General features: G+C 33.9%; 1 protein-coding gene across 1 annotated transcript in view; it reads right to left on the bottom strand.

Moving 5' to 3' along the window:
* The window catches only part of LOC140147712 (uncharacterized), a 74,721-nt gene extending 54,951 nt beyond the window's left edge, over positions 1–19,770 (bottom strand). Inside the window, 1 exon segment of the mRNA XM_072169476.1 lies at positions 19,708–19,770. The gene's annotated coding sequence lies outside the window, so the exon portion shown is untranslated.
* Positions 19,771–26,310: the final 6,540 nt, after the last annotated feature.

Raw genomic sequence — 26,310 nt, 5'->3', positions numbered from 1 at the left:
GTGATGGTTGGTTATGGCTGGTGATGGTTGGTGATAGCTGGTGATGGTTGGTGATGGCTGGTGATAGCTGGTGATGGTTGGTGATGGCTGGTGATAGCTGGTGATGGTTGGTGATAGCTGGTGACGGTTGGTGATGGTTGGTGATAGCTGGTGACGGTTGGTGATGGCTAGTGATAGCTGGTGATGGTTGGTGATGGCTGGTGATGGTTGGTGATAGCTGGTGATGGTTGGTGATGGCTGGTGATGGTTGGTGATGGTTGGTGATGGCTGGTGATGGTTGGTGATGGCTGGTGATGGCTGGTGATGGTTGGTGATGGTTGGTGATGGTTGGTGATAGCTGGTGATGGTTGGTGATGGCTGGTGATAGGTGGTGATGGTTAGTGATGGCTGGTGATAGCTGGTGATGGTTGGTGATGGTTGGTGATGGCTGGTGATGGTTGGTGATGGTTGGTGATGGCTGGTGATGGTTGGTGATAGCTGGTGATGGTTGGTGATGGTTGGTGATAGCTGGTGATGGCTGGTGATGGTTGGTGATGGCTGGTGATAGCTGGTGATGCTGATGGGCCCACCGAATTAAAACCAGAGAACCAGGACTCGACCGCCATCTTGATACAGGCATGGAGCAAAAATTGGGGGTATTCGGTTTCCCTCGGAATGCGCTCGAGGCATTCGTTGTCCTTGCAAGCGCGACATGGATGATGGGCGCATTTGATAGACGCACTTTATGCGACCTGCACGCGAGTACCAAGACGCTTCAGATGAGACGCAGAATTGTTTTCGTTCGTCTCCGCGCACCGTCGGCAAGGACCCGAATACCCCCAATTTTCTCCCCATAGCTGACGGCGCGATTGTACGTGGCGGTATAGGGAGTCCCGGTTCTCCTTCTCTAATTCTGTGGATGGGCCTCATAAGTTCCTGCTACATCGCACAGTGTCATCGACCCTATATCTTCATGGCAGAAATCGCCATGGTAGGTGAATCCACAGCCACGATTGGCCATTTGGTTCAGACCTTTGAAGCTCTTTGAGACGAATAATTAGTCGAGGGACATGACTAAGGCTACTCACAATAGCCGGGTAATTGATCTTGGTTGTGCGTGAATAAGCTTGTATACCCCATTGAGGTCAATGGTCATCGACTTTTATACTGCCTAGTAGTGAGTGCAGCTGTACTACACGATGTAGTCCATACAGGACCAACGCAATATAAAATTAGAGTTTTGGTCCGATTTTGAGTTCAAAGCGCACGGCCAATTTTCAAAGCGCATTCTAGCGACCATCATATCTGTTCAACACGTATTTTCAAGTGTATGAGACCACATCTGGTTTCTTGAGAAAAATTCATTTACGGGAAATATTCATCATTTTCTAACCCGGTATCCGAAGATTTTCGTCTGATATCGGCAAAATCGTGCATAGCAATTCACGTGTATCGATCCCGTGTATTCATTTTAGTGTCTCTGCTGCACCAAATAATTATTAGCCAGCCGGTGTCGGTGTGCATCGTTGGTCTAAAATCTAAGTTGTTTTTTTTTTTTGTTTTTTTACCAACTTTGAGAAATTTTCACCAAAATGGTTTTAAAATGCTCCATTTTCCTAAAAAACCATAAAAGAACATGATTTTCGCCCAAATTTCAAAAAAGTTTTGGGTCAGTGAAGTTGATCACAATTTAAGGTCCTAAGTTTATGTGTAATTTAAAAGCTTTTAAAGGAGGATTTCGTGATCTTCTATCATCTTCATCTTAGCATCCGGGCTTTGCATCCTCTTTTTTAGCCCGAAACATCATGGCCCTAGTTGTTCCTTCCTCACCATTCTTCGTACGGAGAAGGACAGTGGAAATCGTAGTGACGGAGGTAGATAGATATCAGTATTCAGTATTCAGTAGATATCCACAAAAAAAGCTTATTCCCAAAATTTCAGTTGATTCCGAATCTGCGTTTGCGAGTCATAGGCCTACTAGTCTCAGGGCCACTGTGTGTAATTTCGTTCTGGTATACCAGAACGAAATTCAAATTTGACGATATTTTTGCTAAACGAATTAATCTGCAAAAAAAATTTGGTACATAACATTTATTTTGGAGAAAAGTGGGGGGGTGAGGCTGTGGGTCACGAAATGCCCTTTTAAATCCATAATTCACCATTAAGGCTACGCTATATTTTTCCTCAAATTTGATGCACTAGCCACATTTCCTGAAAATAAATACAGTAGGGCCTAGTAAGAAAATTCTCAGTACATCTTAAAGGTATAGACCCTATATGTCTATAAAGAATTCTTATTTTATTGATCATTTTATTCCGATCCTAAAGGAAACCTTTCTTTCTAACTTGTTTGAATTTTTTAACACATTCAAAACACCACGTCTTTTTTAAAATTAAAATAATTTTTTGGAACTACTATCAACGGATTTCGTTAATGCATAGGCCTATTTAACACATTAGAGAAATAATGTTGAATTGTTGATATCTACATGATCTAAGATAATATGCTTATCATGCGAACGTAGCGAGCACAGGACATTTTGCATGCCTTTTCGGTGTGCAGTCCAGTTATTTAACAGATGCCAACTGAGTGCCAAAATCACCCCCCCTTCCTTCGACCTGCCAAAATTGCCCCGTCCTTTTGGCTCAGTGTCAAAAAAATCTTTTCCCCAAATCCTCCCCCAAAAAAAAACAAAAAAAAACCAGGACTCATATTTATTGCACAGCCACTAATCAATTAACTTCAAAAATATTGTATGATATCAATCAACAAAATTTAACATAAAAATATTAAAATTATGAGCAAACTCCTATATTCCTAGCCACAAGATTTTGAATGCCAAGACCTGAGCCATGTCTTTGAATTTTCATTTTGTGACTGCAACTTGTAAGAAAATAAACATGCATAATCCTCTCAAATGGTCCTCTAAAATCACAAAATATTAAAATTTGATTTCATTGCCAAATAAGCATCAGGATTTAACTATGTTTCATTTGGTAAATTATAGGCCTATAGGATAAAAATTGTTTTCATAATAGCTATCTGGCATTTGCTAAACTGAAGCTATAGCAAATATATTTTTGAAATACTAAAATTTATATAGCTATCTGGTATTGCTATCTACTGAAGATAGCAACATCCGTTTGTTGACGTTTGTTCAAATGCGTGCAATCTACTGATGATAGCAACATTTTTGTAAATACCACGCCGTTAGAACACTGTTTACAATTTCGCTGTTCAAAAGAATATTTTTCAAAAGGTAAAAAATACAGTTGTTCAGAATCAAGAAATCGGTGCCTGGTTGTTCTAAACAACAACAGGTACACAGACAAAGAGATCAATGTAAAAAAATGCTATACCACCAAATCAGACTTTTAAACGAGTTGTTTTATATCATTTGCATAATCCAAGATGGCCCTTTCGACAAGCATGCACGAGTAGCGTGAAGCGGAGGAACTTTATAGAACTTAAGTGTTAGTGTACAAGTTTTAGGTCTGTATCACTCTCTATTTTTGCCGTGCACTAACTGGAAACAATTTCGTAATCCATGTGTGGTTAAAAAATTCAAGCGACGAGATCTTTTTATAAGTATATTGTTAAAGTGAATCGTTTTTATAGGACATCAATGAAAATCTCATCCGTCAAATCCTCGATCTTCATCTTTTTATCTGATACTATTCACTTTAAAGAATTTCCTAATATTCCCATCGCATACTTGATCATCGACCTCTTATAGAACATCAATGAGAAATAAATGTTAATATCCTGATTCTCCTCCGTCACATCCTTGATCTTCATCCATTTCATCCATTTATATGGTACAATTAACTTTCAACAATTTCCCAATATTTACATTACATCCTTGATCTTCGAGATTTTATAGAACACCAATGACAAATCTCATCCGCCACATCCTTGATCTTCGTCTTTTTATCTGATACGATTCACTTTAAAGAACATTACAATTAACATCCTTGATCTTCATTTTTTTACATGATACGATTCACTTTCAACAATTTCATAATGTACCCATCGCATCCTTGATTTTCGAATTTTTATAGAACATCAATAACAAATCTCATCCGCCACATCCTTGATCTTCATCTTTTATATGATAAGATTCACTTTACCAATTTCCTAATATTCACATTACATCATTGATATTCATCTTTTTGTATGAAACTATTCCCTTTCAATAATTTAATAATATTCCCATCACATCCTTGATCTTCGAGTTTTTATAGAACATCAATGACAAGTCTCATCCGCCACATCCTTGATCTTCACCTTTTTATATGAAACGATTAACTTTAGCAATTTCCTAATATTCACATTACATCCATCATCCATGATCCTTGATACATCTCATCCACCACATCCTTGATCTTCATCTATTTATATGAAACGATTCACTGTAACAATTTCTTAATATTTACATTACATCCTTGATCTTCGACCTTTTATAGGACATCAATGACAAATCTCATCCGCCATTTCCTTGATCTTCATCTTTTTATATGAAACGACTAACTTTAACAATTTCCTAATATTCACATTACATCTTTGATCTGCGAGATTTTATAGAACATCAATGACAAATCTCATCCACCACATCCTTGATCTTCATTTTTTTATATGATACAATTCACTTTCAACAATTTCATTATATTCCCATCACTTTATAGAACATCAATGACAAATCTTACCCACCACATCCTTGATCTTCATCTTTTTATATTCTATATGAAACGATTCACTTTAACAATTTCCTAATATTACATCATTGATTTTCATCTTTTTATATGAAACGATTTACTTTCAACAATTTAATAATATTCTTATTCACATTACATCCTTCATCTTTGAGTTTTCATCTTTGAGTCTTCATCTTTGACTAACTTTAACATTTTAACAATTTCCTGATATTCACATTACGTGCTTGATCTGCGAGATTTTATAGAACACCCATTACAAATCTCATCCGCCACTTCCTTGATCTTCATCATTTTATATGAAACGATTCACTTTGACAATTTGCTAATATTCGTATTACATCCTTGATCTTCGAGATTTAATAGAACATCAATGACAAATCTTACCCGCCACATCCTTGATCTTCATCTTTTTATATTCTATATGAAACGATTCACTTTAACAATTTCCTAATATTACATCATTGATTTTCATCTTTTTATATGAAACGATTTACTTTCAACAATTTAATAATATTCTTATTCACATTACATCCTTCATCTTTGAGTTTTAATAGAACATCAATGACAAATCTCATCTGCCATTTCCTTGATCTTCATCTTTTTATATGAAACGACTAACTTTAACAATTTCCTAATATTCACATTACATCTTTGATCTGCGAGATTTTATAGAACATCAATGACAAATCTCATCCACCACATCCTTGATCTTCATTTTTTTATATGATACAATTCACTTTCAACAATTTCATTATATTCCCATCACATCCTTGATCTTCGAGTTTTTATGAACTTCAATGACAAATCTCATCCGGCACATCCTTGATCTTCATCTTTTTATATGAAACGATTCATTTTAACAATTTCCTGATAGCCTCCTGATATTCACATTACGTGCTTGATCTGCGAGATTTTATAGAACACCCATTACAAATCTCATCCGCCACTTCCTTGATCTTCATCATTTTATATGAAACGATTCACTTTGACAATTTGCTAATATTTATATTACATCCTTGATCTTCGAGATTTAATAGAACATCAATGACAAATCTTACCCGCCACATCCTTGATCTTCATCTTTTTATATTCTATATGAAACGATTCACTTTAACAATTTCCAAATATTACATCATTGATTTTCATCTTTTTATATGAAACGATTTACTTTCAACAATTTAATAATATTCTTATTCACATTACATCCTTCATCTTTGAGTTTTAATAGAACATCAATGACAAATCTTATCCGTCACATCCTTGATCTTCATCTATTTATATGAAACGATTCACTGTAACAATTTCTTAATATTTACATTACATCCTTGAACTTCGACCTTTTATAGGACATCAATGACAAATCTCATCCGCCATTTCCTTGATCTTCATCTTTTATATGAAACGACTAACTTTAACAATTTCCTAATATTCACATTCCATCTTTGATCTGCGAGATTTTATAGAACATCAATGACAAATCTCATCCACCACATCCTTGATCTTCATCTTTTTATATGATACAATTCACTTTCAACAATTTCATTATATTCCCATCACATCCTTGATCTTCGAGTTTTTATGAACTTCAATGACAAATCTCATCCGGCACATCCTTGATCTTTATCTTTTTATGTGAATCGATTCACTTAAACAATCCTAATATTCACGCTACATCCTTGATCTTCGGGTTTTTATAGAAAATCAGTGACAAATTTCATCCGCCACATCCTTGATCTTCATCTTTTTATATGATACGATTCACTTTAACAATTTCCTAACATTACATCCTTGATCTTCGAGCTTTTATAGAATTTCAATAACAAATCTCATCCGCTACATCCTTGATCTTCACCTTTTTAAATGAAACGATGAACTTTAACAATTCCCTAATATTCACGTTACATCCATGATCCTTGATATTCGAGTTTTTATAGAGCATCAATGACAAATCTCATCCACCACATCCTTGATCTTCATCTTTTTATATGAAACGACTTTAACAATTTCCTAATATTCACATTACATCCTTGATCTTCGAATTTATCTAGAACATCAATGACAAATCTCATCCACCACATCCTTGATCTTCATCTTTTTATGAAACGATTCACTTTAACAATTTCCTGATATTTACATTACATCATTGATCTTCATCTTTTTATATCAAACGATTCACTTTCAACAATTGAATAATATTCCCATCACATGGGAACATCAGCTGAAGAAAAGAAAGATATCCCTGTATGGAAGCGGCGTCCAGATAGCATTGTTCAGATAACGATAGAAGGAGAAGTAGAAGGAAAAGCCAGGCCAGGTCGAAGGAAAACAGGATGGATTGATAACATCAGAATGTGGACTAATGGTGGAATGGCCGTGGCAAGAGAGAAAGCACGCAAGAGAATGCCGACGGTTCTATGAGTACTATGGCAACACAGCAGCAGCAGCAGCAGCAGCCATCACATCCTTGATATTCGACTTTTTATAGGACATCAATGACAAATCTCTTCCGCCACATCCTTGATCTTCATCTTTTTATATGAAACGATTAACTTTAACAATTTCCTAATATTCACATTACATCGTTGATCTGCGAGATTTTATAGAACAACAATGACAAATCTCATCCGCCACATCCTTGATCTTCATCTTTTTATATGATACAATTCACTTTCAACAATTTCATTATATCCCCATCACATCCTTGATCTTCGAGCTTTTATGAACTTCAATGACAAATCTCATCCGGTACATCCTTGATCTTTATCTTTTTATATGAAACGATTCACTTAAACAATCCTAATATTCACGCTACATCCTTGATCTTCGGGTTTTTATAGAAAGTCAGGGACAAATATCATCCGCCACATCCTTGATCTTCGTCTTTTTATCTGATACGATTCACTTTAACAATTTCCTAATATTCACATTACATCTTTGATCTGCGAGATTTTATAGAACATCAATGACAAATCTCATCCACCACATCCTTGATCTTCATTTTTTTATATGATACAATTCACTTTCAACAATTTCATTATATTCCCATCACATCCTTGATCTTCGAGTTTTTATGAACTTCAATGACAAATCTCATCCGGCACATCCTTGATCTTCATCTTTTATATGAAACGACTCATTTTAACAATTTCCTGATAGCCTCCTGATATTCACATTACGTGCTTGATCTGCGAGATTTTATAGAACACCCATTACAAATCTCATCCGCCACTTCCTTGATCTTCATCATTTTATATGAAACGATTCACTTTGACAATTTGCTAATATTTATATTACATCCTTGATCTTCGAGATTTAATAGAACATCAATGACAAATCTTACCCGCCACATCCTTGATCTTCATCTTTTTATATTCTATATGAAACGATTCACTTTAACAATTTCCAAATATTACATCATTGATTTTCATCTTTTTATATGAAACGATTTACTTTCAACAATTTAATAATATTCTTATTCACATTACATCCTTCATCTTTGAGTTTTAATAGAACATCAATGACAAATCTTATCCGTCACATCCTTGATCTTCATCTATTTATATGAAACGATTCACTGTAACAATTTCTTAATATTTACATTACATCCTTGAACTTCGACCTTTTATAGGACATCAATGACAAATCTCATCCGCCATTTCCTTGATCTTCATCTTTTTATATGAAACGACTAACTTTAACAATTTCCTAATATTCACATTCCATCTTTGATCTGCGAGATTTTATAGAACATCAATGACAAATCTCATCCACCACATCCTTGATCTTCATCTTTTTGTATGAAACAATTCACTTTCAACAATTTCATTATATTCCCATCACATCCTTGATCTTCGAGTTTTTATGAACTTCAATGACAAATCTCATCCCCCACATCCTTGATCTTTATCTTTTTAAGTGGATCGATTCACTTAAACAATCCTAATATTCACGCTACATCCTTGATCTTCGGGTTTTTATAGAAAATCAGTGACAAATTTCATCCGCCACATCCTTGATCTTCATCTTTTTATATGATACGATTCACTTTAACAATTTCCTAACATTACATCCTTGATCTTCGAGCTTTTATAGAATTTCAATAACAAATCTCATCCGCTACATCCTTGATCTTCACCTTTTAAATGAAACGATGAACTTTAACAATTCCCTAATATTCACGTTACATCCATGATCCTTGATATTCGAGTTTTTATAGAGCATCAATGACAAATCTCATCCACCACATCCTTGATCTTCATCTTTTTATATGAAACGACTTTAACAATTTCCTAATATTCACATTACATCCTTGATCTTCGAATTTATCTAGAACATCAATGACAAATCTCATCCACCACATCCTTGATCTTCATCTTTTTATATGAAACGATTCACTTTAACAATTTCCTGATATTTACATTACATCATTGATCTTCATCTTTTTATATCAAACGATTCACTTTCAACAATTGAATAATATTCCCATCACATGGGAACATCAGCTGAAGAAAAGAAAGATATCCCTGTATGGAAGCGGCGTCCAGATAGCATTGTTCAGATAACGATAGAAGGAGAAGTAGAAGGAAAAGCCAGGCCAGGTCGAAGGAAAACAGGATGGATTGATAACATCAGAATGTGGACTAATGGTGGAATGGCCGTGGCAAGAGAGAAAGCACGCAAGAGAATGCCGACGGTTCTATGAGTACTATGGCAACACAGCAGCAGCAGCAGCAGCCCATCACATCCTTGATATTCGACTTTTTATAGGACATCAATGACAAATCTCATCCGCCACATCCTTGATCTTCATCTTTTTATATGTGACACGATCAAGGGAAATGAGTCGGATGTTGCTAATATTGATTTTGAGATATTGGCAAAGAAAGTGTTAAAATTCTTTTGTTTTATATTGTTTTCAGTGATTGATAAATTGATGTAACTTCACAAAGTAAACCCATATCAACATGGGATTTTCAGTTTCTGAAAGCTCTAAATGTCCTCTTTTCAAAAATGTATAAAACTCATTTTCGACAAGGGCCGACATGTGACTCATTCCCCTTGATCGTGTCACATATGAAACGATTAACTTTAACAATTTCCTAATATTCACATTACATCGTTGATCTGCGAGATTTTATAGAACAACAATGACAAATCTCATCCGCCACATCCTTGATCTTCATCTTTTTATATGATACAATTCACTTTCAACAATCTCATCCGGTACATCCTTGATCTTTATCTTTTTATATGAAACGATTCACTTAAACAATCCTAATATTCACGCTACATCCTTGATCTTCGGGTTTTTATAGAAAGTCAGGGACAAATATCATCCGCCACATCCTTGATCTTCGTCTTTTTATCTGATACGATTCACTTTTAAGAATTTCCAAATATTCACATTACAATTAACATCCTTGATCTTCATTTTTTACATGATACGATTCACTTTCAACAATTATCATAATGTTCCCATCACATCCTTGATTTTCGAATTTTATAGAACATCAATAACAAATCTCATCCGCCACATCCTTGATCTTCATCTTTTTAAATGATAAGATTCACTTTACCAATTTCCTAACATTCACATTAGGGACCGTTCACAAACACTTGTAAGGGGGGGCCTGATCCAAAAAAATTTATCGCGAAAATTTTTCGGCCCCCCCCCTTTACAGACCTCGAAAATTTCAAGCCCCCCCTTTTGACATGAAAATTATCGGTCAACCCCTTAGAAAAGCATATAAACTCAATTTTCCCAGAAAAATTTGTGGCCATTTTTTTTCAGGGCCCCCTTAGGAGGGTCAAATTTTTTCAGGCCCCCCTTTTTTTTTTGCATCAGGCCCTCCCTTACAAGTGTTTGTAAACGGTCCCTTACATCATTGATCTTCATCTTTTAGAATGAAACGATTCCCTTTCAATAATTTAATAATATTCCCATCACATCCTTGATCTTCGAGTTTTTATAGAACATCAATGACAAGTCTCATCCGCCACATCCTTGATCTTCACCTTTTATATGAAACGATTAACTTTAACAATTTCCTAATATTCACATTACATCCATGATCCTTGATATTCGAGTTTTTATAGAACATCAATGACAAATCTCACCCGCCACATCCTTGATCTTCATCTTTTTATATGAACTGATTCACTTTCAACAATTTCATAATATTCACATTACATCCTTGATCTTCGAGTCTTAATAGAACATCAATGACAAATCTTATCCGCCACATCCTTGATCTTCATCTTTTTATATGAACCGATTCACTTTGACAATTTCCTAATATTCACATTACATCCTTGATATTTGAGGGTTTTTAAACATTAAATGAAAAATCTCATCCGCCACATTCTCGATCTTCATCTTTTTATATATATGATACGATTTACTTAACAATTTTCTAATATTCACATTACATCCTTGATCTTCGAGTTTATCTAGAACATCAATGACAAATCTCATCCACCACATCCTTGATCTTCATCTTTTTATATGAAACGATTCATTTTAACAATTTCCTGATATTCACATTACGTAATTGATCTGCGAGATTTTATAGAACACCCATGACAAATCTCATCCGCCACTTCCTTGATCTTCATCAGTTTATATGAAACGATGCAATTTGACAATTTGCTAATATTCATATTGCATCCTTGATCTTCGAGATTTAATTAGAACATCAATGACAAATCTTACCAGCCACATCTTTGATCTTCATCTTTATAAATGATAAGACTCACTTTACCAATTTCCTAATATTCACATTACATCATTGATCTTCATCTTTTATATGAAACGATTCCTTTCAACAATTTAATAATATTCCCATCACATCCTTGATCTTCGAGGTTTTTATAGAACATTGAGCTGTTATTGAAAATATTTGAAACAAATGTTGATCACATCCATCACATCCTTGATCTTCATCTTTTTATACAATTCAATTAATGCAACAATTTCATGATATTCCCATCACATCCTTGATCTTCGAGTCTTTATAGAACATCAATGACAAATCTCATCCGCCACATCCTTGATCTTCATCTTTTTATATGAAACGACTTTAACAATTTCCTAATATTCACATTACATCCTTGATCTTCGAGTTTTTATACAACAATGACAAATCTCATCCGTCATAACTTTGATCTTCATCTTTTTATATGAAACGATTAACTTTAACAATTTCCTAATATTCACATTACATCCTTGATCTGCGAGATATTATAGAACATCAATGACAAATTTCATCCACCACATCCTTGATCTTCATCTTTTTATATGATACAATTCACTTTCAACAATTTCATTATATTCCCATCACATCCTTGATCTTCGAGTTTATCTAGAACATCAATGACAAATCTCATCTACCACATCCTTGATCTTCATCTTTTTATTTTTATATATATAAACCGACTAACTTTAACAATTTCCTAATATTCACATTACATCGTTGATCTGCGAGATTTTATAGAATATCAATGACAAATCTCATCCACCACATCCTTGATATTCATTTTTTTATATGATACGATTCACTTTAACAATTTCCTAATATTCACATTACATCCTTGATCTTCGAGCTTTTATAGAACTTCAATAACAAATCTCATCCGCCACATCCTTGATCTTCACCTTTTTATATGAAACGACTAACTTTAAAAATTCCCTAATAGTCACATTACATCCATGATCCTTGATATTCGAGTTTTTATAGAACATCAATGACAAATTTCATCCGCCACATCCTTGATCTTCATCTTTTATATGATAAGATTCACTTTACCAATTTCCTAATATTCACATTACATCATTGATCTTCATCTTTTTGTATGAAACGATTCCCTTTCAACAATTTCATAATATTCCCATCACATCCTTGATCTTCGAGTTTTTACAGAACATCAATGACAAATCTCATCCGCCACATCTTTTTATATGAAACGATTAACTTTGACAATTTGCTAATATTCATATTACATCCTTGATCTTCTAGATTTAATAGAAGATCTTCGGGTTTTTATAGAAAATCAATGAAAAATCTCATCCGCCACATCCTTGATATTCATCTTTTTATATGATACGATTCACTTTAACAATTTCCTAATATTCACATTACATCCTTGATCTTCGAGCTTTTATAGACCTTCAATAACAAATCTCATCCGCCACATCCTTGATCTTCACCTTTTTATATGAAACGACTAACTTTCATTCATAACCTCATTAATAAACGCGATGCGTGCGATCTAATTACATTTAGTTATTTGTGAAAACGCGAACGCAAATCGAGGTCATTAATATCTCACAATTGACCGCAAAATGCGTAATTGTTCCAATGTCGCACACAATTGACCGGCGTTTGCGTGTTGTTGTGCGTCGAGCAAACTGCGCGCGCGCTGGCTGCCGTATTTGGAATGCTCGCTACCATATTTGCACAGATTGTGATACGCACTTTTGTTATTGGTCGTCCTGTTTTAGCCTGATCGATTTTTGGAAAGGGAGATGTAAAAATCATCTATTTTGATGCAATTTGATGTTATTTTGTAAGGTGAAGAGGTTAAAGTGACGGTTATAAATGAGGTTAATAACTTTGCATCGGTAATATGTCGGGCATTGTGAAAAATCTAAACATTTTGCTTTGGACCTCGCAATATATCTCGGTTCCAAAGGCAAAATGTTTAGATTTTTCACAATGCCCTCCAAATAACCGATGCGCAGTTATTAACCTCTAATCAATGACAAATTTCATCCGCCACATCCTTGATCTTCATCTTTTATATGATAAGATTCACTTTACCAATTTCCTAATATTCACATTACATCATTGATCTTCATCATTTTGTATGAAACGATTCCCTTTCAACAATTTCATAATATTCCCATCACATCCTTGATCTTCGAGATTTATTCATAACCTCATTAATAAACGCGATGCGTGCGATCCAATCATATTTTATTATTTGTGAAAACGCGAACGCAAATCGAGGTCATTAATATCTCACAATTGACCGCAAAATGCGTAATTGTTCCAATGTCGCACACAATTGACTTCTGCGTGCGCCGTATTGTGCGTCCAACGAACTGCGCGCGCGCTGGCTGCCGTATTTGGATTGCTCGCTACCATATTTGCACAGATTCTGATACGCACTTTTGTTATTGGTCGTTTTGTTTTAGCCTGATCGATTTTGGGAAAGGGAAGATGGAAAAATTGTTTATTTTTACAAACTTTTGAGGAAAATTTTGTGTTATTTTGTTATTAAGTTAAAAGATCAAAGTGACGGTTATGAATGAGGTTAATAACTTTGCATCGGTTATATGTCGGGCATTGTGAAAAATCTAAACATTTTGCTTTGGACCTCGGAATATCCCTCGGGGCTGCGCCCCTCGGGATATTCCTCGGTTCCAAAGGCAAAATGTTTAGATTTTTCACAATGCCCTCCAAATAACCGCTGCGCAGTTATTAACCTCTAAATAGAACATCAATGACAAATCTTACCCGCCACATCCTTGATCTTCATCTTTTTATATTCTATATCAAACGATTCACTTTAACAATTTCCTAATATTCACATTACATCCTTGATCTTCGAGTTTTTATACAACAATGACAAATCTCATCCGTCATAACTTTGATCTTCATATTTTTATATGAAACGACTAACTTTAACAATTTCCTAATATTCACATTACATCGTTGATCTGCGAGATTTTATAAAACATCAATGACAAATCTCATCCGCCACATCCTTGATCTTCATCATTTTATATGATACAATTCACTTTCAACAATTTCATGATATTCCCATCATATCCTTGATCTTCGAGTTTTTATGAACTTCAATGACAAATCTCATCCGGCACATCCTTGATCTTTATCTTTTTATATGAACCGATTCACTTAAACAATCCTAATTTTCACATTACATCCTTGATCTGCGAGATATTATAGAACATCAAATGACAAATCTCATCCACCACATCATCGATCTTCATCTTTTTATATATATGATACGATTCACTTTAACAATGTCCTAATATTCACATTACATCCTTGATCTGCGAGATATTATAGAACATCAATGACAAATCTCATCCGCCACATCCTTGATCTTCATCTTTTTATTTTTATATATATGAAACGACTAACTTTAACAATTTCCTAATATTCACCTTACATCGTTGATCTGCGAGATTTTATAGAACATCAATGACAAATCTGATCCGCCACATCCTTGATCTTCATCTTTTTATATGATACAAATTCACTTTCAACAATTTCATTATATTCCCATCACATCCTTGATCTTCGAGTTTTTATAAACTTCAATGACAAATCTCATCCGGCACATCCTTGATCTTTATCTTTTTATATGAACCGATTCACTTAAACAATCCTAATATTATAGAACATCAATGACAAATCTCATCCGCCACATCCTTGATCTTCATCTTTTTATATGATACAAATTCACTTTCAACAATTTCATTATATTCCCATCACATCCTTGATCTTCGAGTTTTATGAACTTCAATGACAAATGTCATCCGGCACATCCTTGATCTTCATCTTTTTATATGAAACGATTCACTTTGACAATTTGCTAATATTCATATTACATCCTTGATCTTCGAGATTTAATAGAACATCAATGACAAATCTTATCCGCCACATCCTTGATCTTCATCTTTTTATATTCTATATGAAACGATTCACTTTAACAATTTCCTAATATTCACATCACATCCTTGATCTTCGAGGTTTTTATACAACAATGACAAATCTCATCCGCCATTACTTTGATCTTCATATTTTTATATGAAACGATTCACTGTGACAATTTCGTAATATTCACATTACATCCTTGATCTTCGAGTTTTAATAGAACATCAATGACATATCTCACCCGCCACATCCTTGATCTTCATCTTTTTATATGAAATGATTCACTTTAACAATTTCCTAATGTTCACATTACATCCTTGATCAGCGAGATATTATGACAAATCTCATCCACCACATCCTCGATCTTCATCTTTTTATATATATGATACGATTCACTTTAACAATTCCTTAATATTCACATTACATCCCTGATCTTCGAGTTTTTCTTGAACATCAATGACAAATCTCATCCACCACATCCTTGATCTTCATCTTTTTATATGAAACGATTCACTTTGACAATTTGCTAATATTCATATTACATCCTTGATCTTCGAGATTTAATAGAACATCAATGACAAATCTTATCCGCCACATCCTTGATCTTCATCTTTTTATATTCTATATGAAACGATTCACTTTAACAATTTCCTAATATTCACATCACATCCTTGATCTTCGAGGTTTTTATACAACAATGACAAATCTCATCCGCCATTACTTTGATCTTCATATTTTTATATGAAACGATTCACTGTGACAATTTCGTAATATTCACATTACATCCTTGATCTTCGAGTTTTAATAGAACATCAATGACATATCTCACCCGCCACATCCTTGATCTTCATCTTTTTATATGAAATGATTCACTTTAACAATTTCCTAATGTTCACATTACATCCTTGATCTGCGAGATATTATAGAACATCAATGACAAATTTCATCCACCACATCCTTGATCTTCATCTTTTTATATGATACAATTCACTTTCAACAATTTCATTATATTCCCATCACATCCTTGATCTTCGAGTTTATCTGGAACATCAATGACAAATCTCATCTACCACATCCTTGATCTTCATTTTATATATATATATATATATATATGAAACGACTAATTTCCTAATATTCACATTACATCGTTGATCTGCGAGATTTTATAGAACATCAATGACAAATCTCATCCGCCACATCCTTGATCTTCATCTTTTTATTTTTATATATATATGAAACGACTAATTTCCTAATATTCACATTACATCGTTGATCTGCGAGATTTTATAGAACATCAATGACAAATCTCATCCGCCACATCCTTGATCTTCATCTTTTTATATGATACAATTCACTTTCAACAATTTCATTATATTCCCATCACATCCTTGATCTTCGAGTTTATCTGGAACATCAGTGACAAATCTCATCTACCACATCCTTGATCTTCATTTTTTATTTTTATATACAAGGTGTCCCATAAAAAGGTTACATGTAGAAAATGGACCGTATTTTGCGATGGTACAACACAAAGATGTAATTTTCTCAGGTATTATTAATTAATCCTTCTTGTAAGTGTTTGCGAAGTTTCAACTCCGTATCTTAAAAGAAACTTAACTTATGAGCGCAAGATGACAGGGGTGTCAAGAGTGGCTAACCATCAACATGATCAAAGAAAGTTGAACACAATCATACTTTTGTTTTCACATGTTTTCTTTATTACATTTTATTTTTCTCTTGTTTTCTTAATGGCTGATAAACTTATTGCACTAAAGAAACACATTAACAAATTAGATATTGCACATCTGAAATTAAATCAGTTCAAGAGCTTCTTGACTTTTAGTGGTAACAAATAACTGAACAACAAAGGAAAATGGTCATAAAACATGTTAAAGAGGAGCACATTTTTTGTGAAGGCAAATTCTGCACGCTGTATCTCCCGTCATCATCATGATAAAATTAATAACGATCTTAGCATATACTCTCGAAATAAAATTGAACAAGTTTAATTCTCTGTTCAACAGAATAAAATACTGCATCTTCTTCCATGTTACTGCTGGCCCTATTCAAATGACCCGCCAAATGAATTGCGAACCTCGTGTTGCTTTATGTCACGTCACGTACACATGGTAAACAGCGTGCTCAGGAATGTGTGGAATGCGGGATAAATATGCATGTTGTGAACTTGACATTCACAGGAGTACTAGTAAAGGGTATATAGATTATGTTATGAAAAGGACATTTAAATTGGTTGACGTTAACTCAGATTATTTTCCAAAACCTACATGTAACCTTTTTTTGGGACACCCGGTATATATAAAACGACTAATTTCCTAATATTCACATAACATCGTTGATCTGCGAGATTTTATAGAACATCAATGACAAATCTCATCCGCCACATCCTTGATCTTCATATTTTTATATGATACAATTCACTTTCAACAACTTCATTATATTCCCATCACATCCTTGATCTTCGAGTTTTTATGAACTTCAATGACAAATCTCATCCGGCACATCCTTGATCTTTATCTTTTTATATGAACCGATTCACTTAAACAATCCTAATATTCACATTACATCCTTGATCTGCGAGATATTATAGAACATCAAATGACAAATCTCATCCACCACATCCTCGATCTTCATCTTTTTATATATATGATACGATTCACTTTAACAATTTCTTAATATTCACATTACATCCCTGATCTTCGAGTTTTTCTAGAAAATCAATGACAAATCTCATCCACCACATCCTTGATCTTCATCTTTTTATATGAAACGATTCACTTTCAACAATTTCATAATATTCACATTACATCATTGATCTTCGAGTTTTAATAGAACGTCAATGACCAAACTTATCCGCCACATCCTTGATCTTCATCTTTTTATATGAAATGATTCACTTTAACAATTTCCTAATATTCACATTACATCATTGATCTGCGAGATATTATAGAACATCAATGACAAATCTCATCCGCCACATCCTTGATCTTCATCTTTTTATATGATACAATTCACTTTCAACAATTTCATTATATTCCCATCACATCCTTGATCTTCGAGTTTTTATGAACTTCAATGACAAATCTCATCCGGCACATCCTTGATCTTTATCTTTTTATATGAACCGATTCACTTAAACAATCCTAATATTCACGCTACATCCTTGATCTTCGGGTTGTTTTTTATAGAAAATCAATGACAAATCTCATCCGCCACATCCTTGATATTCATCTTTTTATATGATACGATTCACTTTAACAATTTCCTAATATTCACATTACATCCTTGATCTTCGAGCTTTTATAGAACTTCAATAACAAATCTCATCCGCCACATCCTTGATCTTCACCTTTTTATATGAAACGACTAACTTTAACAATTTCCTAATAGTCACATTACATCCATGATCCTTGATGTTCGAGTTTTTATAGCACATCAATGACAAATTTCACCCGCCACATCCTTGATCTTCATCTTTTATATGATAAGATTCACTTTACCAATTTCCTAATATTCACATTACATCATTGATCTTCATCTTTTTGTATGAAACGATTCCCTTTCAACAATTTCATAAGATTCCCATCACATCCTTGATCTTCGAGGTTTTATAGAACATCAATGACAAATCTCATCCGCAACATCCTTGATCTTCACCTTTTTATATGAAACGATTAACTTTAGCAATTTCCAAATATTCACATTACATCCATGATCCTTGATATTCGAGTTTTTCTAGAACATCAATGACAAATCTCATCCGCCACATCCTTCATCTTCATCTTCTTATATGATAAGATTGACTTTAACAATTTCTTAATATTCACATTATATTATTGATCTTTATCTTTTTATATGAAACGATTCCCTTTCAACAATTTTATAATATGCCCATCACATCCTTGATCTTCGAGTTTTTATTGAACATCAATGAGAAATCTCATTCGCCACTTCCTTGATCTTCATCTTTTTATATGAAACGATTAACGTTAAAACAATTTCCTAATATTCACATTACATCCTTGATCTGCGAGATTTAATAGAACATTAAATGACAAAACTCATCCACCACATATTCGATATTCATCTTTTTATATATATGATACGATTCACATTAACAATTTCTTACTATTCACATTACATCCTTGATCTTCGAGTTTTCTAGAACATCAATGACAAATCTCATCCACCACATCCTTGATCTTCATCTTTTTATATGAAACGATTCACTTTCAACAATTTCATAATGTAGGAGCAAACTTGGATCACTCCCCTGAGCTGATTGTGCCGGAACCGGGAATGTAGTTACCGTCCTTACTGCTTTCAACGCATGAATAAACAACTTGAAATTCAGATGCATCAGATGACAAAGGATACAATTAGTATCTTAAGAAGCTTTATTATCTGCTCTTGATTTCTTCTTAGCTGGTTACATCAGACACACAAGATAATTATGAATATTCTATGGACTAAAAACTAGTATAGGACCGACGGTCCCAGCACTCAAACACATGCAATGGTTTCAAGATGGCAGTAAATTTCCAAGAAAAACATGAGCGCAGTGAACCCTGAATTATGTACAAAGAGCCCTGGTAATGAGAAGGTGAATAAGATCAAGGGCGCACAACACTAAATAAACTTTGATTTAGGTAAATGGCATCAACATTCCGGCGCCTAATTGTCTGCTACCAGCAACAATTCTTCTTAAAACATAGTTTTCGTATGCCATTTACTGACAAAACTTAAACTTTTACTAAAGGTTTTTATATGATACATTTCACTTTCAACAATTTCATAATATTCCCATCAAATCCTTGATCTTCATCTTTTTATATGAAACGATTCATTTTTACAATTTCCTAATATTCACATTAAATCCTTCATCTTCGTTCTTTTAAAGAAAATCGATGCCAAATCTTATCCACCACATCTCTGATCTTCATCTTTTTTATGAAACGATTCACTTTAACAATTTCCAAATGTTCACATTGTCATCCTTGATCTTCGAGATTTGATAGAACAGCAATGACAAATCTCATCCGCCACATCCTTGATCTTCATCTTTTTATATGAAACCATTTACTTTAACAATTTCCTAATATTCACATTACATCCTTTATATTTGAGTTCTTTTTATAGTAAATCAATGACAAATCTCATCCGTCACATCCTTGATCTTCATCTTTTTCTATAAAACGATTATTCACATTACATCATTGATCTTCGAGGTTTTATGGAAAATCAATGACACATCTCATCCGCCACATCCTTGATCTTCATCGTTGTATATGAAACATTTATTTCAACAATTTCCTAATATTCACATTAGATTCTTGATCTTCGAGGTTTTATAGAACATCAATAACAAATAAATGATTATCACGTCCGTCACATCCTTGATCTTCATCTTTTTATTTGAAACGATTATTCACATTATATCCTTAATTTTCGAGCTCTTATAGAACATCAACGAGAAATAAATGGAAAAGATTTGTCATTGATGTTCTATAAATACTCAAATATCAAGGATGTAATGTGAATATTAGGAAATTGTTAAAGTAAATCGTTTCACATAAAAAGATGAAGATCAAGGATGTGACGGATGAGATTTGTCATTGATTTTCTATATAAAAATTCGAAGATCAAGGATGTAATATGAATGATAAGGAAATTATTAATGAGAATCGTTTCATATAAAAAGATGAAGATCAAGGATGTGGCGGATGAGATTTGTCATTGCTGTTCTATAAAATCTCGAAGATCAAGGATGAAAATGTCAATATTTGGAAGTTGTTAAAGTGAATCGTTTCATAAAAAAGATGAAGATCATGTCAAGGATGTGGTGGATGATATTTGTCATTGATGTCCTCTAAAAACTTGAAGATCAAGGATGTAATGTGAATATTAGGAAATTGTTAAAGTAAATCGTTTCTTATGAAACGATGAAGATCAAGGATGGCATATAAGATTTGTCATTGATTTTCTATAAAAATTCGAAGATCAAGAATATAATGTGAATATTAATAAATTGTTAAAGTGAAACGTTTAATATAAAATGATGACGAACAATGGTGTGACTCGAAGATCAAGAATGTGATGGGAAAATCATGAAATTGTTGAAAGTGAGTCGTATCATATAAAAAGATGAAGATCAAGGATGTGGCGAATGAGATTTGTCATTGATGTTCCATAATATCTTGAAGAAGATCAAGGATGTAATATGAATATTTGGAATTGTTAAAATAAATCGAATCAAGAATTTGGCGGATGAGATTTGTCATTGATTATCTATAAAAAAACCCTCGAAGATCAAGGATGTTTATGAATATTAATAAATTGTAAAAGTGAATCGTTTCATATTAAAAGATAAGATCAAGGATGTAATGGAAATATTATGATATTGTTGAAAGTGAAATGTATCATATAAAAAATCGTCTCATATAAAAGGGTGAAGATCAATGATGTAGATGGCGTGGCCGTTGCCATGGAAACGGAATAGATTTGGCAACATGGCAGAAACGTTTCTTCTGAACATTTTGATATATGATTTGTCCATTTGAAACATCTTTCCAACGACGCGGATATTTCATGTGGCTGGCCCCTATACAGGGTGTATCAAAATGATTGGTACCGAAGACTTCTCATTTTTTGCTGAATTTTTTCACTATTTTTTGTGCCAGTTAGGGGTTAATTGTTTAAATATTTGTAATTATAGTAGTTTTATCTTCTCTAAGAATTTTAGATCATAAAGATAGCACATTCTATTCAGAAGTTACATGATTCTATAGGAAAGTAGGTGTTTTTACACTTTTCATCGTAACGCTGGATCAGTAGCGCACCATTTTCAAAGCTCTATTTTACTGCAAATAGGCCTACCTTGTGAGGATGCTATGTTGCAAATCATGGAAATGTTTAATATTTTCCTTGCCTATTTCTTCATTCATAATATATATTAATGTGATAATCAATATTTATTGCTTGAGAGTAATATTATTGACTTGAATAATTTAGGTGGGGTGAAAGATGTTTATGTATCAACATCATCCAGGGCGGTAATTTAAATTGTATTTTTGAGATTACTAAGTAGATGGTGCGGTGTGGCAGAATGGCTATAGACTATAGACACTGTAGGTTAGTTTAAACCTGGTAAAGGTTATTGGAATGGCTCCACAGTATTCCACACTTCAGTGTGCATTCATAGTTAAGAATCACTGGTCGACACGAAGCTATGGAGAAGTACAGAGAAGATTTAGGAGACAGTTTCTAAGAGCAAGGCGTATCCCATGCAAACATGCTATAACTTGCAATGCTTCAAAATTTGATATGGGCAGTTACAGAATGGACCCATCCCAGTTGTTAAGTTCTTTCAAGATAGGGCTTCACCTCACACTGCCAGAGTCGTAAGGCAGGGACATCAGGAACTATCTTTCTAAAAGCACATGTAAAGCAATTTTATGTTATGTATACTGAGGTGAGATATTGAAGAATATGTATGCAATAAATGGTTCAAGCAGTGAACCTGTTCGTCTTGTGTTGTGTAAGTCAAACCATGATTACGTCGGTCTTCGTTTAAATGACAATAGCTCCCAGATGCATCAACCTATCAACTTCAGATTAATAGATCAATAAGTTAACATATGCCCCTTTCTATTTATAGTACAAAAACTATATTAATTAGCAATTTTATATTTTTGATATATTTTTGAAAATGTCACAAACCCCGGTACCAATCATTTTGATACACCCTGTATATACTGTTAGCATTGATCATATCATAGCGAGCGTGTAGAAATACTCGAATCACAGTCCAGATGAATGTTGCATTACCCGTGAAGCCTATCAGTATTATAGAAGGTATAACATACCTGTATAAAGCCAATTCGTATGGTAGGTACAGGTGCGGGAACAGAGTTGTTGAACTATTCTGAAGATCAATGATGGAAGAACACGTAGTATTCATTGTGACAGAATGTGTCGATTTCTCCTCCAAAAATCACTAAAATCAGCCTCGAAATGTTGAAATCTGAACTCTCAGATCTAACTATTATATCGATGTGAGAATATTCTGCTATTCTATTGTGTTGTAGTCATGAACAAATTTTATCATTCCTTAAATAAATATGATAACGTTTTTATAAGACTAATTTGTCCCATACTCAAAATTCAATCCAGTATGCATTGGGAAACAACGGTATCGCATTTGTCTGACACTACTAGCAGATCTGGGTTTAATAACGGCACAATATCTTTCTTTTTTTGGCTGCTTCGACCAACAATGTCTCGTGTACTCTTAACATTACATCTGCATATAGAAGTAATAGCATTCACATTTAATACGAAATGTACCAGAACTAATTAGATTTGGCATTTTAGTTAAAATATTTTCTTATGCGGTATGGCATCCACGTTTATTACATCATAGTGTTTTCTTTTCGCTAAATAAAGATACTAAAAATGATTATCTGGTGGCTAAATATGACGCAGAAGATATGTTTTGTCGATGTAAAGCAGTATACAGACTTTTTATTGTACGTACAATATTGTATGTACAATATGTACGTTATTTAATCTATTGCCATTCTATTTCCAGTAATTTTTAAGTTCTAACGAATGTTTGATGACGTAAAATCGATAATATATTTCTGCTAGATATTGTATGTAACATATTATCGATTTTTCGTCATCAAACATTCGTTAGAACTTAAACATTACTGGAAATAGAAAGGCAATAGATTAAATAACGTACATATTGTACATACAATATTGTACGTACAATACTCGGAGTCTGTATACGACTTTAGATCGAAACGTTCTCCCGTCTGGATCTGTGGTGTTTAATGATTGAATTCTTAAGCGCTTGTCGATAACTTTGATTAGTAATGAAATAAACCAGGGGATTCACAGAGGCGTTTAAAATTATGAAAATATTTCGCACATATTCAAGACAGTCCTGCTGATAATCAGTTAAAAATCTCACTCCAAACGACAGAAAAGCATAATGTACCATCAGCGCCATGAATAATGTTGAACACAAGAAGAAGACTATACCATTCGCGATAACCATAGTTGTCATTTGGTGAATGTTCCTTTCCAATTCCGTAGATATTTGCAATATCTTGTTGTGTTTTCGTTTGCGTAAAGTTACAAGAATCCTCGTGTACATGTAACAGTTGCTTGTTAAAAAGAATAAAGAAATAGCGACGTAGCCAATCTGTGTGATTCTGTAGTACAAGAGTGAATAGTCAATTGTTGGAGTTATAACTTTCCGAGGATAGTCGTTAAATTGATCATCCAAAGGCCAAACAAAACACAAAACCATCGGTACTCCATTTCCATAGACATATAAAACTAGAGTAGCGGCCGTTCCCGAGCTTAGTATGATAGCCATCAGAGAAAGTTTGATAGTCCGTTTTGTTCCTTTGATCAGACGGTATTTTAGCGGGTGACATATCGCCAAATAACGTTCTAGTGAAACAAGGGTAACAAAGCATAACGAGGAACTATAACTAAACCACATGATAATTTCAGAGACTGCTTGTAAAATAGGCATTTCACCAGAACGCAGAGGACTGCTTAATACTGTGAATATGTTAATTCCAAAACATACCAATGTGAACAGGTCCGTACAGGCTAAACAAACCAGGTAAATAAACGTAGATGTATGTAGAGAAGATACTCGAATCACAGTCCAGATGAATGTTGCATTACCCGTGAAGCCTATCAGGATTATAGAAGGTATAACATACCTGTATAAAGCCAATTCGTATGGTAGGTACAGGTACTGGAACAGAGTTGTTGAACTATTCTGAAGATCAATGATGGAAGAACACGTAGTATTCATTGTGACAGAGTGTGTCGATTTCAAAAATCACTAAAATCAGCCTCGAAATGTTGAAATCTGAACTCTCAGATCTAACTATTATATCGATGTGAGAATATTCTGCTATTCTATTGTGTTGTAGTCATGAACAAATTTTATCATTCCTTAAATAAATATGATAAATTTTAAGACTAATTTGTCCCATACTCAAAATTCAATCCAGTATGCATTGGAAAACAACGTCATCGCATTTGTCTGACACTACTAGCAGCTCTGGGTTTAATAACGGCACAATATCTTGGACTTAAAATTTCCGATTACCTAATACAGCTATATCTAAAACAAATATGATGAGCATTAATTAAGCATGTATGCGTTAAGTGTTTTCGTGTTTGTTATTAATGATCAAAGGGAGTACAGGCTGTATAAAAACAATTTGTACCCATCACCTTTCTTGAAAAAAACGCATGCTTCTTCCGGTTCCACATTCAACATTAGATCTTCTTGAAATTACTGCAATTTATTATAGTTTAATGACCGGACCGTTTATGGCATTTTTCTACTAATTAGGTAGCACCAGTGTTACTGTGCATTTTGACGTGGCAGATTTGGCCATACTAATCATGTTGATGGGTATCAATCATGTTGATACACCCTGTCGACAGTGTAGGTAATTCGTCTGATTTACCTTTAATACATGAATAAGTGATACACTCAACATTTGAAATTGGGGTTGGAAGATACCTTCCCCTAAATAACAGCTAATAACAGTATTGCGAACCTTCAGCATCCATGGTTCGATGTAGAGAGTCTTTCCTATTCAGAGGAAATATTGCAATTACACACCTTATTGCCTTTTAACAATAACCAATGACACTAGCACGTAATTCCAGTCAAGCACCAATCTTTAATCCTATTGTTGAAGAGGATAATAAGCTTATACTTATGTATAGCATTAGTAAAAAGCTTAGAAAGTCTTTGTTTGCTTTGGCTAAATCCTGTTCAAGTGGTGGGCTAACCAACAATTGACAATGAGAGGACTTTCCTGAACCTCGTTCAGTTGGGGATGATTTGAAGTGACCATTTGATATT

This window comes from Amphiura filiformis, chromosome 3 (genome assembly GCF_039555335.1).
Source record: "Amphiura filiformis chromosome 3, Afil_fr2py, whole genome shotgun sequence".
NCBI classification, from domain to species: Eukaryota; Metazoa; Echinodermata; class Ophiuroidea; order Amphilepidida; family Amphiuridae; genus Amphiura; species Amphiura filiformis.
This window is presented reverse-complemented; position numbering and strand designations above follow the sequence as displayed.